General features: G+C 44.5%; 1 protein-coding gene across 1 annotated transcript in view; it reads left to right on the top strand.

Annotated features, from left to right (window-relative positions):
- Positions 1-522: 522 nt before the first annotated feature.
- BACH1 (BTB domain and CNC homolog 1) overlaps positions 523-18100 on the top strand; it is a 61655-nt gene continuing 44077 nt past the window's right edge. The window contains exon 1 of the mRNA XM_063442928.1: positions 523-648. The gene's annotated coding sequence lies outside the window, so the exon portion shown is untranslated. The remainder of the gene's footprint in view (positions 649-18100) is intronic.

Below are 18100 nucleotides of genomic sequence, written 5' to 3'. Positions count from 1 at the left end.
GCTTTCCTATTGGGAGGTCTAATGCACGTGCACCATTTGCCGTGCATGCACATTAAACTCCGCTCGTCGTGGGATGGAGGAGGGTCAGAGCGTCGACACGCAAAGCGTCAAGCGTGTACCTGATTGTGTGCCTGCATTGGCATGCGCGCTTGCACTGCTAGGTGTTCTGATCTAAGAAATAAAGATGTATTTGGGGGGTGGCAGGTGTCCTCAAGTAGAGTGTGCCTGCCCTCTCCATTAGCTCTGTGGATCTCCTCAGTCCAAGAAGTGTCAGTTACGCTTTAAGCAGACACCTTTATACATTTTTACATCTTGTATGTGCAAAAATTTGCTGTTAGGCTTTAGAATGTTGTTGGGGAAAAAAAAAAAACTTTTGGATTTATTCCAAATTATGAGACATCCTGTAAGAGGTGGGTCTGCTATCAGCTGACTTGGTTGCTGCTGTGTTGAGTGAGATTAAAACAGTTAATGTGGCTCTTTTCCTTGTCACTTATCTGTGCTTTACATTTTGTTTAGTTTTTTTCTGTTTGGCACGAAAAGAATGATAAAAATTGAAAAGGCAGTTCTAGGAAAGACGTTACGGATATACGTACAGTTATATTGAAGGGGAAATATTGTGTCAGTCTAAAGGAGACAAGATTTTGTAAGGTAAGGAGGCTGGTGTTGAACTTACTACCTTGTACGGGAAATTGTTTTGATGATTTCATAAAATGTTGATAATACTGAGTGAAAAATATATTTTACAGGAAATGTATTCATTTGTATTTAATAAATATGACAGTATAGATGAAGGGGATATTCACTAAGCTATGACATCATTTTTCAGACTTAGAAAGTTTTTATCAAATATACATACCATACTCATTATTAATATAAAACAAAGATAACCAGCATCTTGCTATGGGTTCACCTTGATACATCCACCACCAGGAATGACAAGATGTTACCAAACATTGGGTTCAAAATGAGATAAAACTATTTGTTAGAACTACCATTTGGAAATGTATGTACGGTATAACAAAATGTAATGCAAGGGGCTCCATGCTAGAACTTTTAAGAGAAGCTTATTTTTCCCCCCTCTTGACCCATGGGGTCTGTTATCTGGGCTCAGTTTCTGGAAATCCATCTGAGTAACATCATGATAATTAAGATTGAATATATAAAAGTCTGGGTCCAGGGTTTAGTACCCCACACCCCCAAAAGGTATTAATATTGTCCAAATTAGAAAATTAATATTTGGAAAGTAAGACGTGACTACGGTCCAAATACACATTTGATTATTTAACAAAATATGTCAAATTAGGTTATAACCTACCACACTAAGGACTCCTGATAGCCATAGCATGATATATACTGTACCCACATATTTTTTCATTCTAATGTGCATATTTTTTCACACTAATGTGCATTTCGTAAACAGATACACATTTCCAGACAGTCACCACACAGATACCATACCAATACACAGCGCCAAACTAACGCAGACACTTACAGACAAACATACACACACACACATACAAACTAGAAAAATTAAGCTATGCTTACGGTTTGGCTACTTTGGCATTACATCTGCAATTCACTCTAAATATAAGTTTGAATCTCCGCCAAATCTCACTTTAGTGATTAACTATGTCTATGTACAAATGAAGTTGGTTTTATATGCAGGTACATTGTGCAGTTTATATATGCGCATGTGGAGATGGTTGTATGTGTGATTACATTATCCAGTTTATATAGCTAAGATACGCATTGTCCAGTGAATATGTAAACTAGGACTCCCTGCGGGAGTACAAATTAACTTGTCTCAATAAACAGATGAGTATACAAGTGGTTTCATTATTGTGTGAATGGCTTATTTTGAAGCCACTAACTTTGTATATGTAGTAGACTAAACAAAAAAAGCAAAAACAAGACTTTTGGCAGCTTTTTGGTCTGCGGTTGATTATCCATGATTGATTTCAGCATTATACATTTTGCATGTTTTATCCTGTGGAAATTGTTATCTTACATGAGTATTAATTAAAGGGAAAATTGTTGGGAATTAAACTTTTTAGACCCCAATACCTGAACTGGAAGCGGACTTGAAGAATTTTTCTAATTCAGCTATTTTGACCTTAAATTGGAAATTCAATTAACAGGGCTATCTACTAAACTGAGAATTCTAAGTGAATTTCCCATTTAAGGCCAAAATAACCAGCATTTAAGAATTCTCTAATTCAGCTATTCTTACACTACAGCTGCTTTGTCCTAAATTTTGAAATTCACTTTCAATTATCACGTTAGTGACTCACGCTGTTAGTTTTCCCTAGATGTTAAATGGTTACAGGAATTTATTTTACTTTTATCTCAGATGGAGAATTTCAATAATTTTTCCAATTAGCTATGGACTTAGATTGGAAATTTACTTTGAATTCCTGACAATCCTCACTGTAAAGAATAGCCCTGTTAGTATTGTCTAGATGTTAACAGAGTTATTTCAAAATTAATTTGAAAGGCATCCTATTATTGGGGAAGAGAGGAACAAAAGTGCTTGTTTTGCGCATGTGCTGCAAAACACAGCACTGCACTAATCAGCATCTCCCCATAGAGATGCATTAAATCAGTGCATCTCTATGGGAAGCATTCAGTCTCCATGCAGAGCAGCACTAACATAGAAAGCACCTCTAGTGGCTGTTTGAGTGACTGCACCTAGAGGTGTTACTAGGCCGCCATGTAAACACTGCCCTTTCTCTGAAAAGGCAGCATTTTCATTTCTCAGTCTGCAGGGACATGCTATTGACACCATAACCACTAAATTATGCAGTGGTGGTTCTGGTGACATAGTTACATAGTTACATAGCTGAAAAGAGACGTGTCCATCAAGTTCAGCCTTCCTCACATTTTTTTTTTGCTGTTGATCCAAAAGAAGGCAAAAAAACCCAGTTTGAAGCACAATTTTGCAACAAGCTAGGAAAAAATTTCCTTCTTGACCTCCGAATGGCAGTCAGATTTATCGTTGGATCAAGCAGTTATTACCCTACATTGAAAGATTATATCCTTGAATATTCTGTTTTTGCAAGTATGCATCTAGTAGCTGTTTGAACATCTGTATGGACACTGATAAAACCACTTCTTCAGGCAGATAATTCCACATCCTTATTGTTCTTACAGTAAAAAAAAACTTTCCTTTGCCTTAGACGAAATCTTCTTTCTTCCAGTCTAAACGCATGACCTCATGTCCTTTGTAAAGTCCGGTTTGTGAATAGATTTCCACACAATGGTTTGTATTGGCCCCGAATATATTTGTATAATGTTATCATATCCCCTCTCAGGCAACGTTTTTCTAAACTAAATAGGTTGAAATTTGTTAACCTTTCTTCATAGCTGATATGTTCCATTCCATGTTCCATCCTATAGTTTCCTTTCAAATAAGGTTGTGTGTGATCCCATTAGTTATAATGTGATATCCATTAGTTAAAGTGTATTTATTAGAGTGGTAAGTGTGAGAATTAGATGAATTGCAATTTTATTTCTGTACTATCCTGAATTAAATTTGCACTTCCCTTGTGATTACTCTCTGATCACTAGTTTAGTGCATAACTACAACTCTTAATCAACAATCTGTATTACTTTGTGTACATTAATGCCAAATGACTAATAGAGAGAAGCATGTCATGAAAGCATCTGCTAATAAATATTTTTCCACTGATGATGAAGAATGAATATTTAACTTCTATAATAGAAGTCATGTGACACTTAAATGAAACACTTTTACCTTACTAACACTCTAGGCAGGGCCACCATCAGGGGGTGACAACCATGACGGTTGTCACGGGCCCGGAGCCCTGGGGGGCCCGGCCCCCACATGAAGTGGCAGAACTGCCACCGGTGCAGCTGCACCGGGGGCCCGCACAATGATAGGGCCCAGCGGGTGGCCCAAACATTTAGGGCCACTTGATGGGCCCTAATCTTCAGGGGCCAGGCCACCGCTGCGGCCGTGTAATAGCGTGACCGGGCCATTTAAAAAAAAAAATTGCGGCCGCAAGTACTGCTGGGAGGAAGTGATGGCTGGTCACTTCCTCCCTGCTCACATGGCGCGGGAGGAAGGCAGAATGGAGAGCACTCCCATCAGCCCCAGCCACCCTCCTGCAATGAAAAGGTAAGAAACAGGAGGGTGGCTGAAAAATGAGCTGTGTGTGTATGTATGTCAGTATGTATGTATGTATGTATGTATGTGAGTATGTAAGTATGTATGTATGTATGTATGTGAGTATGTAAGTATGTATGTATGTCTGTGTATATATGTTAGTATGTCTGCCTGTGTGTATATATGTGTATGTATGTCAGTATGTCTGTGTGTATGTATGTGTATGTATGTGTATGTATGTCCTTATGCGTGTGTGTCTGTATGTATGTTAGTATGTGTCTGTGTGTCTGTTAGTATGTATGTGTGTCAGTATGTTTGTATCTTTGTGTGTGTGTGTGTGTGTATCTGTGTCCTTTTTGTATCAGTGCGTGTGTGTTTGTATTTCCACTTACCTTTCTCCAGCGCCGGGCTCCCTCTGTGCTGGGGAACTCTCCACCCCTTGCCGACGTCAGATCCGAATGCGCATGCGCGGCAAGAGCCGCACGCACATTCAGACAGCCTATAGGAAAGCATTACTCAATGCTTTTCTATGGGCGTCCAGCGTCTTCTCACTGTGATTTTCACAGTGAGAATCGCGGATGCGCCTCTAGCTGCTGTCAGTGAGACAGCCACTGGAAGCTGGATTAACCCTCAGTGAAACATAGCAGTTTCTCTGAAACTGCTATGTTTTCAGCTGCAGAGTTAAAACTAGAGGGACCTGGCACCCAGACCACTTCATTGAGCTGAAATGGTCTGGGTGCCTATAGTGGTCCTTTAATGAATACAATCCTCCACGTTTCCTCCTCCACAAAAATCAGATGCTGGAGGTCCTCATGCAGAGGGTGAGGACGTCCAGCGTCAGATAGAGTCTAAGGTGTTTTTTTTCCCTTTTTCTAAACACCTTAGACACACCCAGGTAATCCCCAAATCCTGGACTGGTAGGGGGTCCTGAGGACTGGGTTGAGAACCCCTGCTCTAGGGGCTCATAGGCAGCCACTAGAGGAGGAGTTAACCCTCAGAAGTAATTATTGCAGTTTCTCAGATGGGACATTGCACCCAGAGGGTGGTCTGGATTCCCACAGTGTACCTTTAACCCCTTAAGGACACATGACATGTGTGACATGTCATGATTCCCTTTTATTCCAGAAGTTTGGTCCTTAAGGGGTTAAAGACTTTTAGTCCCTTTTGCTATGTCCTTCTGTATACCTTTAAATGTTAATGAATACACTCCTCCACTTAAAAAAAAATATTTTAGCAAGTCTTTTAAAACATATTTTAAACAATTTTGAAAAAAAAATATAACCATTATAATATGGGGTAAAAGAAGGGAAGGTGGGGGAAACCAAATTTAAAGGGGAAGGGGTTTACATACACTCCCCTCCTAACCCTTGCATTTTTTTTTTTTATATATATTTTTTCATTTACCTTTTCTTCCTTGTGTCAGATCTCAGTATCTGGTTCAGCCACAGAGGAGACTCTAGAGTTTGCATGGCCTTAGGCAAAACTCGAATAAGAAGTCCTGGTCGATGTGTTCACAGGTAGAACAAGGCTCTAGGAGGTACATGCGCAGGAGTGAAGCCTTAGGCGGTTGACTAATTATAGAGCCGCCTCTGCTCCGCCATTTTGTTCTCCTCCGTCTGTGATGTTTGTGATTAGCCCTTCTGTGATCCTGGCTTGAATTGTTTTGCTTGCGTACATGTCGGTATGCCTCATCCATTTGTTTCCTGATGTGTGCACCAAACCTCATGAGAAGAGCATTAGGCTAAAGGTGCGTAAAGCACTTTTGACTGATGGATTGTGGGCAAATTAGATTAACAACTGAAATTTGTGTAAGGTGCGTTTTTCAGGCAAGTGTTATGAATGGGCACCACTCTTACGTAATCAGCAGCGCCGCCGCCCAGCGCCATCAGGTTTCAAGATATTTAAAGAACGGAAGGGCAGAGAGGCAGGGAGATTCTGGGCTGGAACACAAACTTTGGGGTTAAAAACTGTTCAAGAATGGTTCCCTTAAGGTGAGCCAGCGCCAGGGACTACCTGGCACCATGACAACTTAAGTTCAATTAAGTTTTTATTATGCCTAAACTGTTCCTTTAATAAGGAGGGTATGAAAGACACGTTTAACTCACTGTTTATTTTCAAAATAACATTACCTGTAACACTAGATATTACAAACAAAATGTTTATCTTCCATCGACAGGGAAATTCCCAGCCTAAGGCTGTATTTACACAGACCATACATACCTCTTAGCTGAATCACATGGTTTTAAAACACTTTCCACTCTTTGAGCTCTGTGCATATTGTCGCTGCCCAGTTAAAGTGATGGTTACATTTAAAAAATGTTTGAGACTTGCCTTATATACACTATACATTCTACACAGTGGTTAGGGCTAGCTCAAGGTGTTATAGGACACAATATATGAGGTGTCGAGAAGATGTATAAAGAGTTAGGAGAAGGTTATCTGTGCTGACTCAAGAACCATGTTTACTTAACATACATAGGTCATTAAATGTCTAATCTTGTATTAAGGGTGTATTTATTAGTATTCAGGCCCTGAGAGCAGAGATAGCCAGTACTAAAGAACGATCTGCCTTCCTCTTTCCTCAGGACATAAGATCCATCTTTTTTTTTTTGGACAATATTTATTTTCGAATTTTGTCAGATGCTTAAGAGTCAAGTCAATAGACATTAGAGAGCATTGGAAAACAAAAATAGCTACTTGTGCCAGGAGCACACATATTCTAAACTCCCTACTGGGATTGTCTCTAAAACAAGTCGTTGAGGAGCCAACTCGTAAAGAGGCCATACTAGATTTAGTGTTAACAAATGGAGATTTGGTATCAGATATTACTGTAGGTGAAAGTTTAGGATCCAGTGATCATCAGTCAGTGTGGTTTAATATAAGAACAGTGACTGAGTCACACCACACAAAAACAAAAGTTTTAGACTTTAGAAAAACAGACTTTTCTAAAATTAGAATATGTGTAAAGGAGTCATTATCAGACTGGAGCAATTTATATGGAGTCCAAAAGAAATGGGATTATTTAAAAGTTGCACTACTGAAGGCAACAGAAAATTGCATTAGGCTTGTCAGTAAAAGCAAAAAATTCAAGAAACCACTGTGGTACTCCGCAGATGTGGCCAAAATAGTAAAAAACAAAAAGTTAGCATTTAGTAATTTTAAAAAAACCCAGAATGAGGAAGACAGAATGACCTATAAGATTAGGCAGAAAGAGGCTAAGCAAGTTATAAGAGCTTCCAAATCCCACACAGAAGAGAAAATAGCACAGTCAGTAAAAAAGGGGGACAAAACTTTTTTTAGATACATAAATGAGAAAAGAAAAGTAAAACAAGGATTAGTTAGATTAAAAACAAAAGAAGGAAGGTATGTAGATGAGGATAAAGGTCTAGCTGACTGCCTCAATGAATATTTTTGTTCGGTATTTACAGATGAAAATGAAGGAAAGGGACCTCAGTTAAGAAAAAGGATAAATTAGTCATTTATTACACGTGAGTTTACAGAGGAAGAGGTTCTATTTCAACTGTCAAAAGTAAAGACAAATAAGTCAATGGGACCTGATGGAATACACCCAAAGCTATTAAAAGAGCTTAGTGGTGTACTAGCAAAACCATTAACAGATTTATTTAACCAATCATTGATAACAGGAGTAGTCCCAGAAGATTGGAAGTTAGCGAATGTTGTGCCCATTCACAAGAAAGGTAATAGGGAGGAGTCGGGCAACTATAGGCCAGTAAGCCTTACTTCAGTAGTGGGGAAAGTGATGGAAACCATGTTAAAGGATAGGATTGTTGAACATCTAAAAACACATGGATTTCAAGACCAGAGACAACATGGGTTTACTTCAGGGAGATCATGCCAAACTAATCTTATTGATTTTTTTGATTGGGTAACTAAAATTATAGATCAGGGTGGTGCAGTAGACATTGCTTACCTAGATTTCAGTAAGGCTTTTGACACTGTTGCACATAGAAGGCTTATCAATAAACTACAATCTTTGAGTTTGGATTCGAATATTGTTGAATGGGTAAGGCAGTGGCTGAGTGACAGGCAACAGAGGGTTGTAGTCAATGGAGTATATTCGAAGCTTGGGCTTGTCACCAGTGGGGTACCTCAGGGATCTGTACTTGGACCCATTCTCTTTAATATTTTTATTAGTGATATTGCAGAAGGTCTTGATGGTAAGGTGTGTCTTTTTGCAGATGATACTAAGATATGTAACAGGGTTGATGTTCCAGGAGGGATAAGCCAAATGGAAAATGATTTAGGTAAACTAGAAAAATGGTCAGAGTTGTGGCAACTGACATTTAATGTGGATAAGTGCAAGATAATGCATCTTGGACGTAAAAACCCAAGGGTAGAGTACAAAATATTTGATAGAGTCCTAACCTCAACATCTGAGGAAAGGGATTTAGGGGTGATTATTTCTGATGACTTAAAGGTAGGCAGACAATGTAATAGAGCAGCAGGAAATGCTAGCAGAATGCTTGGTTGTATAGGGAGAGGTATTAGCAGTAGAAAGAGGGAAGTGCTCATGCCATTGTACAGAACACTGGTGAGACCTCACTTGGAGTACTGTACACAGTACTGGAGACCCTATCTTCAGAAGGATATTGATACCTTAGAGAGAGTTCAAAGAAGGGCTACTAAACTGGTTCATGGATTGCAGGATAAAACTTACCAGGAAAGGTTAAAGGATCTTAACATGTATAGCTTGGAGGAAAGACGAGACAGGGGGGATATGATAGAAACATTTAAATACATAAAGGGAATCAACACAGTAAAGGAGGAGACTATATTTAAAAGAAGAAAAACTACCACAACAAGAGGACATAGTCTTAAATTAGAGGGACAAAGGTTTAAAAATAATATCAGGAAGTATTACTTTACTGAGAGGGTAGTGGATGCATGGAATAGCCTTCCAGCTGAAGTGGTAGAGGTTAACACAGTAAAGGAGTTTAAGCATGCGTGGGATAGGCATAAGGCTATCCTAACTATAAGATAAGGCCAGGGACTAATGAAAGTATTTAGAAAACTGGGCAGACTAGATGGGCCGAAAGTTCTTATCTGCCGTCACATTCTATGTTTCTATGTTTCTATGTTTCTATTAAACAGATGACAAACTAGTAGAAAAAAACCACAACAATTTACATGGTAACAGACCGCAAAGATTCACAATGCATACAAACGTGCAAAAAGTTTCCACTTAAAGGGACACCGTAGGCATCCAGTCCATTTCAGCTCATTGAAGTGGTCTGGGTGCAATGTTCCATATCCCATAATCCGGCAAAGGTAATTATTGCAGTTTCTGAGAAACTGCAATAATTACCTTGCAGGGTTAACTCCTTTGGTCCGTTATCCGACGCTGGCCGACCTCACGCTACTTCCAGCGTCAGATTAATTTTCCCCATAGGCAAGCATTGAATAATGCTTTCCTATGGGGAAATCCTAATGCGAGCGTGGCCATTGCCGCGCATGCACATTAGATCTCCACCGCTGGCTGTCGAGGGAAGAGGGTGGGTGGAGCCTAACCCAGCACTGAGCGATATCAATGCTGGATTCAGGTGAGTGACTGAAGGGGTTTAAACCCCTCCAGCCCCCCAGAAGGGGGAACGCCAGGGATGGGGGCACTTGAGGATTCTATAGTGCCTGGAAAACAGATTTGTTTTGCTGGCCCTATAGAATCCCTTTAACAACAACTAAGAAATATAGGCTTTTGTCAGATTTCAAATGCAAATATACCTTGTTAACGCAGGTCTACAAGTACCGGACTCTAACAAACTTCAAAATGAAAAAGCGGCTGAAATGAAAGGAAGAAGAGAGCAGTAGAAATTGAGAAGAAAAAAGTGAGAAAAGAGTATGGCAAAATAAAACAATTTCAGTGAATGGTATAGGGCAAATAATACATATACTAAGCTAGATTCACTGGGCCCATCAGTCAGCTGGGATGGTCTCTGGCAGCACTGAGATAAAACAACTAGCATCTCCATATTTCTGGGTATTTTAACTTTCTACCCCACAAAGCAGCAGTTCGCTCTTTCATCTGGTGTATCTCCTCCACTTATTGCAACAAATTCTGAAATGTAGGGGCATTTTTGATGTTGTAGCGGTATTTACTCTTTCCAGGGGCCGGCCGGGGTCCTCTGTTCAAGCCGCGCGCAGTCCTGCTGCTGCACGAGCCGCGTGCGGCTCATCCGACGGCTGCAACAGGAAGGCGGGCAGTGACCACGAGAAGCGGTCACGTGTCCCGCTTGACTCTAAGAGCGCGCCGCGGGTCTCGGGTGCGCTCTTAAAGGGACAGTGGGAGCCTAAATTGGCAAAGGCCTCCCATTGGTCCCTGTCATGCCACACTCCCCATACATTTACCTTTTGGGGGCGTGGATGTGACAGGGGCCAATCAAAATAGATGTTTAGACATATATACTCACCTTTTTCCCTTAGTTCCTTGCCCTATCGTGGTTTCTGTTTCAGTTCCCTTTAGCGCTTGTTGTGCTCAGTTGTGTTCCTTCGTACTTGACCTTGGCTTTGTTTCTGACTACGTTATCGCTTTATCCTTATCTGTTCTGTTTGCCGGCTTGCTGTTTACTGTGTACCAGACCCCAGTACACGGTAGTACCAGACCCCGGTAGTCTTAGTTTACGCTGTCTCTTTGTGCCCTTGACCTCGGATCGCTCCTGACTCTGTACTCCTCTCATATACATCGAGTCCGGTAGACGTATCTACCCTCTGTGTTGTCTTCTGTTGAGTTGAATCCTGTGTGTTAGGGTATATTTTCGTTACATTACGATAGTTCAGGGAACTTGCTGGAGTTAGCAGGTGCTGGGACAATGATAAGATCCATCTTCAGTGTCATTCCCGATTACAAGGGTTAACAAAGGCCCACATAATCCTGGGGCCTGACTGTCCTTAACTGCTAGCTTGTTTAAACCGAGTGTTCCAGTTTTGGGCTGCCCTTGATCTTAACCAGACTAGTAGCTCTCTCAAAGACACCCTTTCAAGATTAGTTCGACCCAAGTGCCAAGAGTCTCCCAGGAAGGACCTCATTAATTAGGAAAAACTATTAGGTGAAACCAAAATGGAGCTAAAGTGGGCCCATCAGTGTAATACAAAACAAAAAAATACATAACACACATATTATGTTTATATTTTGCAGTACACTGGTAGGCACATTGTGAGTAGAAGTAAACAAAAAATGGATAAAAAACATGTGCAGTAAAAAAAAGAAATTTATATTTATATTATGTATTTAATTATTACGGCATTTATCAAGCTCCAACGCATGAAGTGAGATCTCAAGCAGCTTGATAGACATTCTATAAAGTACTATAGTGAGTAATGCTTAGTGGAAATCACGTTTCTAAATTTTTTTCTGGTGTCTGGATAGGTGAATGCAAGCCTCTGGACAAGAATGAACATAAGGCACAGATAGGTGAAGGTATTTGTTGCTAGAAGGGGCAATGAATGGAGAAAGAGAGGGTAAAGAAAACTTTTGTAACATACATAGAAAAGTTTGACAACCAAATTCTATGACCAAAAATATGAATAACTATATGTACAATAAATATTGATGAATATTGGTGAAAAATCATTCACTGAAAATAATAAAAACAACTGTATGTTGGGTGTAGGTCATGACTGCCGACTAAGCTCCTCAATGAAATCTTTGGATTATGCTAAAAATATACCCAAATTCCTATCTACCAACGTCTTCTAATCTTCATTGTCCTTGGGACACTTATTACTTGCTTTGGACATCAGTTTATGCGATTGCTACGGGTCTCCCACAGACTTTGCGACTGAGGCCAGCACATTAATCCAAGGTGGGGGATGCGGCCGATTCGCCACTCTCCGGCAGATCGATTAGATCTTTGTACCAGTGGGAGATATCTCAGTCCCCACCAGCACAGTGATCTACTGCTCCTACTACTCTGGGCATGCAACTGGCTGCAGATCGGTAACAATCTGAGTCACCCACGATGGCAGCTATTTATGCATCACTTACAGCCACCGGCAGTGGAGATGCAATAGAGACAGGAAGAGGCTTATCTTATGGCATATGAGGAGATCTGTGCTTGTTTTTGGAGAAAGTTTGAAGAGAGGGCACTACGCAGGGGCGGACTGACCGGTCGGGCACTTCGGACATGGTCCGAGGGCCCGGCCGGGAGGGGGGCCCGCCATCAGGGGGCCCGGCCGCCCCTTTAAATGCTGCAGCCGCCTTAGCCGCTCAGGCGGCTGCAGCTTCTCACCTCCCCTCCCCGTAGCGTGGCCGAGCTGCTCTGCGTCCGCGGTGCCGGCCGGAGTGATAGGAACAGGAGTTTCTGTTTCTTGTACCCGGCCGGACTGACAGGAAGGTGCACACTCAGTGTGTGTGCACCTTCCTATCACTCCGGCCGGCACCGCGGACGCAGAGCAGCTCGGCCACGCTACGGGGAGGGGGTAAAAAGAGAGAGGGAGGGAGGGGAGGGGGGGAGTTAAAAGAGAGAGGGAGGAGGGGGGGTAAAAGAGAGAGGGGGGATTAAAAGAGAGAGGGAGGGGGGGTTAAAAGGGAGGGGGGTTAAAAGAGAGAGGGGGGGGTTGTTAAAAGAGATGGGTTAAAAGAGAGAGGGAGGGGGGTTTAAAAGAGGGAGGGGGGGTTAAAAGAGGGAGGGGGGGTTAAAAGAGGGAGGGGGGTTAAAAGAGGGAGGGAGGGGGGGTTAAAAGAGGGAGGGAGGGGGGGTTAAAAGAGAGAGGGGGGGGGCGGGGCCGAACCGCTAAGAGGAGCAGACGCATGTCGCTGCTGCTCTCGCAACTAACCTTACCTAAAGCCGATTCCTGACAAGCGGAGGCTGTGACCTGACTCACTGTGGCAACTAAACGACAGGGGACACCGAGACCTGCGAGAAGACACCACACAAGTGGATTCTGGCACCGATCCCAACCCCCTTAATGTCACGGCCTACAAACATGGCGGCAGTGGGGGAGACGGCCGCTCTCCCATCGCCTACACGTGCAGCACGGCTGAGTTGGAACCCCCGTTCCCCCCCCTGTGGACCGGTGGGGGTTATCCCGGTCCCCGCCTACCCAACACACTTGACCACACAAACTGCAGCTACCCATCCAGACCTGGGCTCCGGAGGCTGCAGGCCTAGCAAAATGGCGGACGCAATGCATCCCACGAGACCTGCACACACACGACCGCAGCCCACAAGCCTGGACCTGATATTCCAGCAATTCTGGGACAAATGGGAACGAATCCTCGCAGGACCCTTCTTGATACCCGGAGGTACATCACAGGGGAAGCGGAGAGGGAGCGGGCCTACCCCGGGCACTACGCACCCTTCTGCCCCAGCAATGAGCAATGACTGCCCACCCGGGCCGAGGGTCAAAAGGAGGTTACCTCTGCCGCATCGCCCACAACGCCCAAGGCCCAACCGCCGCAGGCTGCAACGAAACACCGGGGCTTTTCGAGGCGCCCATGCAGGGAAAAACTCGGCCTCCACGAGCACCCGAGTCTGTGGCACCAGGATGCAGACCCCACACAGAGCTTGGGTCCAGGGGAGGGCCTTGCCATCCTCGCACTTCCACCACACTCTACAGACCCTCCTGGCTCCCATCTCCACAATTCTGCGCAAGAGAAGGCACCGGCTGCGAAAAGGCATCCAGCCCAGACAGGGCATTGGCTGACACTACAGTGATTGAAACCTCATGCCAGGCAAGGTGTGCACTGTCACCCGCTCTCAACATGCCTTACATGAACTCCCGCAACCACTTAATCAGATGACTTAATTTTTCATCCTTAGCTTATGTTGCCAAGCAGACTTGCACAGGGGATCACAGGGGGGGTCCCAATCTTAGTTTAAACAGCTCAAAGGCAAATAGCAACTTCTATAATTATTGATATTAGCCTGTTCTTGCTAATCTGGAAGCGTTTAATGTGTTCTCAACTGCCTTACCTATTGTACTGCTGTAGCTTACATGTGAGTAACCAAGTAGACCTAGCATGAATACCACGGTATAATCTAACTGTATTAATCTGTTAATAGAGATAGTGTAGTAAGCATGAATGTTTAAAAAGTGCAGACCTGATTACATACAGCAATGCCCTGTCTCTGGAAATGCTTTCCTAATCTGTAAGTTTCATGTTATTTTCATGTTTTAAAAAAAATGTGCTGTTTAACCTGCCACACCGTGTAATGCTATGAAAACGCTTGCAGAAGCTGTCGTGGCTCTGCCCGCTTACTGTTATATTATGCACAAATAAAATAAAGAATTTAAAAAAAAAAAAGAGAGAGGGGGGTTGTTAAAAGAGAGAGGGAGGGGAGGTTAAAAGAGAGAGGGGAGGTTAAAAGAGAGAGGGGGGTTAAAAGAGAGAGGGGGGTTAAAAGAGAGAGGGAGGGGGGTAAAAAGAGAGAGGGGAGTAGGGGGGTAAAAAGAGAGAGGGAGGGGGGTAAGGAGAGAGAGGGAGGGGGGTAAGAAGAGAGAGGGAGGGGGGTAAGAAGAGGGAGGGGGGGTAAGAAGAGGGAGGGGGGGTAAGAAGAGAGAGGGAGGGGGTAAGAAGAGGGAGGGGGGGTAAGAAGAGAGAGGGAGGGGGGGTAAGAAGAGGGAGGGGGGTAAGAAGAGAGAGAGGGGGTAAGAAGGGAGGGGGGAGTAAGAAGGGGGTAAGAAGAGGGGGAGGGGGGAGTAAAAGAGGAAGGGGGGAGTAAGAAGAGGGGGGAGGGGGTAAGAAGAGGGGAGAGTAAGAAGAGGGGGGAGTAAAGGGGGTAAGAAGAGGGGAGGGGGGAGTAAAAAGAGGAAGGGGGAGTAAGAAGAGGGGGCAGGTAAGAAGAGGGGGGAGGGGGTAAGAAGAGGGGGGAGTAAGAAGAGGGAGGAGTAAGAAGAGGTGGGAGTAAGAAGAGGGGGAGGGGGGGAGTAAGAAGATGGGGAGAGTAAGAAGGGGGAGTAAGGAGAGTGGGAGGGGGGAGTAAGAAGAGGGGGAGAGTAAGAAGGGGGGTAAGAAGAGAGTGGGAGTAAGAAGGGGGTAAGAAGAGGGGGAGGGGGGGTAAGAAGAGGGGGAGGGGGGAGTAAGAGGAGGGCAATTGCCCCCTCCCCTGTCCGCAGGCACCGTGCGGGCAGCCGGCAGGGGAGGGAGGAAGAGAGGACCCGGGAGCTCAGCCTGCAGCTCCTCTGGGTCCTTCTTGCGCGAGCACAGATCGTTGCCGCGGTTACCACGGCAACGTTACGGCTCTTGCAAGAGTAAACTCTAGCCCTGGAGCTACGGGCTAGAGTTCACTCTCAACACTGTGACCACCAGGTATTCCTGGTGGTCGCAGTGGTGAGAGTGAACTTTAGCCCCATAAACACACTGCCCCCACACACCATACACATTCACACACTGCCCCCCATACACACACACTGCCCCCACACACACCATACACATTTACACACATTGCCTCACACACACACACACATACACTGCCCACCCATACACACACAGCCCCCATACTAACATTGCCACACACATACACAGCCCCCTCGTACACACATTGCCCCACACACCCTACACATTCACACACTACACCCCCTCACACACACTGAACCTTTCACACACACTGCACCCCTTACACATTGCACCACTGCTCCTATACCCTACTACAGCCTCATATCCCAGCAGACCCCAGGTAAGTTGTCAAACTGTTCTTAAACGGTTTGACTACTTACTCTGGGAGGGGGGCCCGGCCCTCCTGGCACCATAACGACTACACAGAGTAGTAGTGGTTATTGTGCATGGATTATTTCTTTAAATAATCTACGAGTGCCCCAGTAGCCAGCAAGCCAGCCAACCCACAGGCCAGCCAGCCCACAGGCTGGCCAGTAGACAGCCAGCCAGCCTACAGGCCACCAGTTAGGCTTAAAGCCAGCAAACCCACAGCCTGCCAACCGCAGCCAGCAAGCCACAGCCTGCCAGCCAGCAAGCCACAGTCAGCAAGCCACAGCCTGCCAGCCGCAGCCAGCAAGCCCACAGCCTGCCAGCCGCAGCCAGCAAGCCCACAGCCTGCCAGCCGCAGCCAGCAAGCCCACAGCCTGCCAGCCGCAGCCAGCAAGCCCACAGCCTGCCAGCAAGCCCACAGCCTGCCAGCCACAGCCAGTAAGCCCAAAGCCTTCCAGCAAGCCCACAGCCTGCCAGCCGCAGCCAGCAAGCCCACAGCCTGCCGGCAGTAGCCAGCAAGCCCACAGCCTGCCAGCAAGCCCACAGCCTGCCAGCAAGCCCACAGCCTGCCAGCCGCAGCCAGCAAGCCCACAGCCTGTCAGCCGCAGCCAGTAAGCCCACAGCCTTCCAGCAAGCCCACAGACTGCCAGCCAGCAACAGTAATTAAGGTAAGAGGAGCCAACTTGGCCTAGGTATCAGCTATGTTGTGTTGCTATATTGTGAATAGGAACCAGAGTGTTGGAGAGACCCCCCTCCAGGCCCCATTAGACTCCATTGTAGTCTCTAATGGGACCTGGAGGAAATTCTTTCTAACACACTCTCTAAAGGACACTGAGATAGCCTCTGCTAGAATGCTCCCCCCCTCCATGGCCCATTAGCCCTCAATTGTAGTCTCTACTGGGGCCTGGAGGCGACTGTTTCCAGCAAGGACACTGAGATGGCCTCTGTTAGAAAGACCCCCTTCCAAGCCTGTTAGACTCCATTGTAGTCTCTAATAGGGCCTGGAGGGGATTCTTTCTAACACACTCTCTAAAGGACACTGAGATAGCCTCTGCTAGAAAGACCCCCCTCCATGGCCCATTAGCCCTCAATTGTAGTCTCTACTGGGGCCTTGAAGGGATTATTGCACTTTTGTTCCTTGTGTCTAAAGATTGTGTAGGGTGTGGCTGGAGGCGGTGCATGGAGGCGGGACATGGGTGGCGCTTGCTGCGGAGTATGGGTGGGGCCTGTAAGGGGGCCCTTGATTTATTTTGCCCGGGGGCCCTGAGGGTTCTCAGTCCGCCCCTGGCACTACGGCTCACCTTGCCAAGCTGTTACTAAGCCGGCTACGCACGGTCCTGCAGTCCATAGGTCTAGTTTACATATTTTTGACACCAATCTAAAAAAAAAAGTGCATTTATTCTGAAATGTATATCACTTATTATAACCGTCTGACATCCTTCAAATGTCCCAGTATCTGAATATACGCAAAAAATATTTATTAGAAAAAACTGCATGTGCAGCATATTACAGTGGTACAGTTAAAAATGGTAACATTGTTATCGTAAAAAAATAACAATGCGGTGACGAATGGTAGAATAAACGAGGTGACAAATCTTCAGTCACTACCTCAGCATTGCTGGGTGAGATAAAAGTTTCACTTTTTTTCCTGATGTAGACATTAAGTTGAACACAAATGATCAGGAGTTCGGCCAAAATTGCCGTTTGGTCCAAAACACATCTTCAAGTCTAATTGAAACTCTAGACCAAAAGACAAAAAAAATAAATGAAAGTTTTAAATGGTTTGACAGTTTTCCGTGCGGCTGCACCAGGGGATTCCTGACACCATAACCACTACAGTGCTGTGTCGTAGTTATTGTACTTAGAGTGTCCTTTTAAGAATGTTTAATTCTCTTCCCCATAATCACCATAACTTACAATTTATACAAAACAGTAACAGACTAACATCTCTTAGAAGTGGAAAAAAAAAAACACTCAGTGGTGGTGATAATATAAATAAACTTTAAATAATGCACTCAGAAACGCCAATTGATTGGAAGGCTTTTGCTGAGATTTACGCTGTTGCCATGGATATATTCTACATGCGGTGGTACAAGCAGCATGTAGGCAGAGGAGAGGCTGGAGTGAGCTACATGCTCACTCCCATCAGCATCAGCCAGCACTCCAAGCAAACAACCCTCCTGGACACAAAAGGAAATCTAACAACAGGATGACTGCAAATACATAAAGTATGACATGTATGTGTTTATGTGTATCAGATTGTGTGTGTCTGTGTGTGTGTGTATGTATGTCAGTGTGTGGGTCTGTGTATG

The sequence above is a fragment of the Pelobates fuscus genome, chromosome 1, assembly GCF_036172605.1.
Source record: "Pelobates fuscus isolate aPelFus1 chromosome 1, aPelFus1.pri, whole genome shotgun sequence".
NCBI lineage: Eukaryota > Metazoa > Chordata > Amphibia > Anura > Pelobatidae > Pelobates > Pelobates fuscus.
The sequence above is the reverse complement of the archived record's forward strand: the minus strand, read 5'-3'. Positions and strand labels throughout refer to the sequence as shown.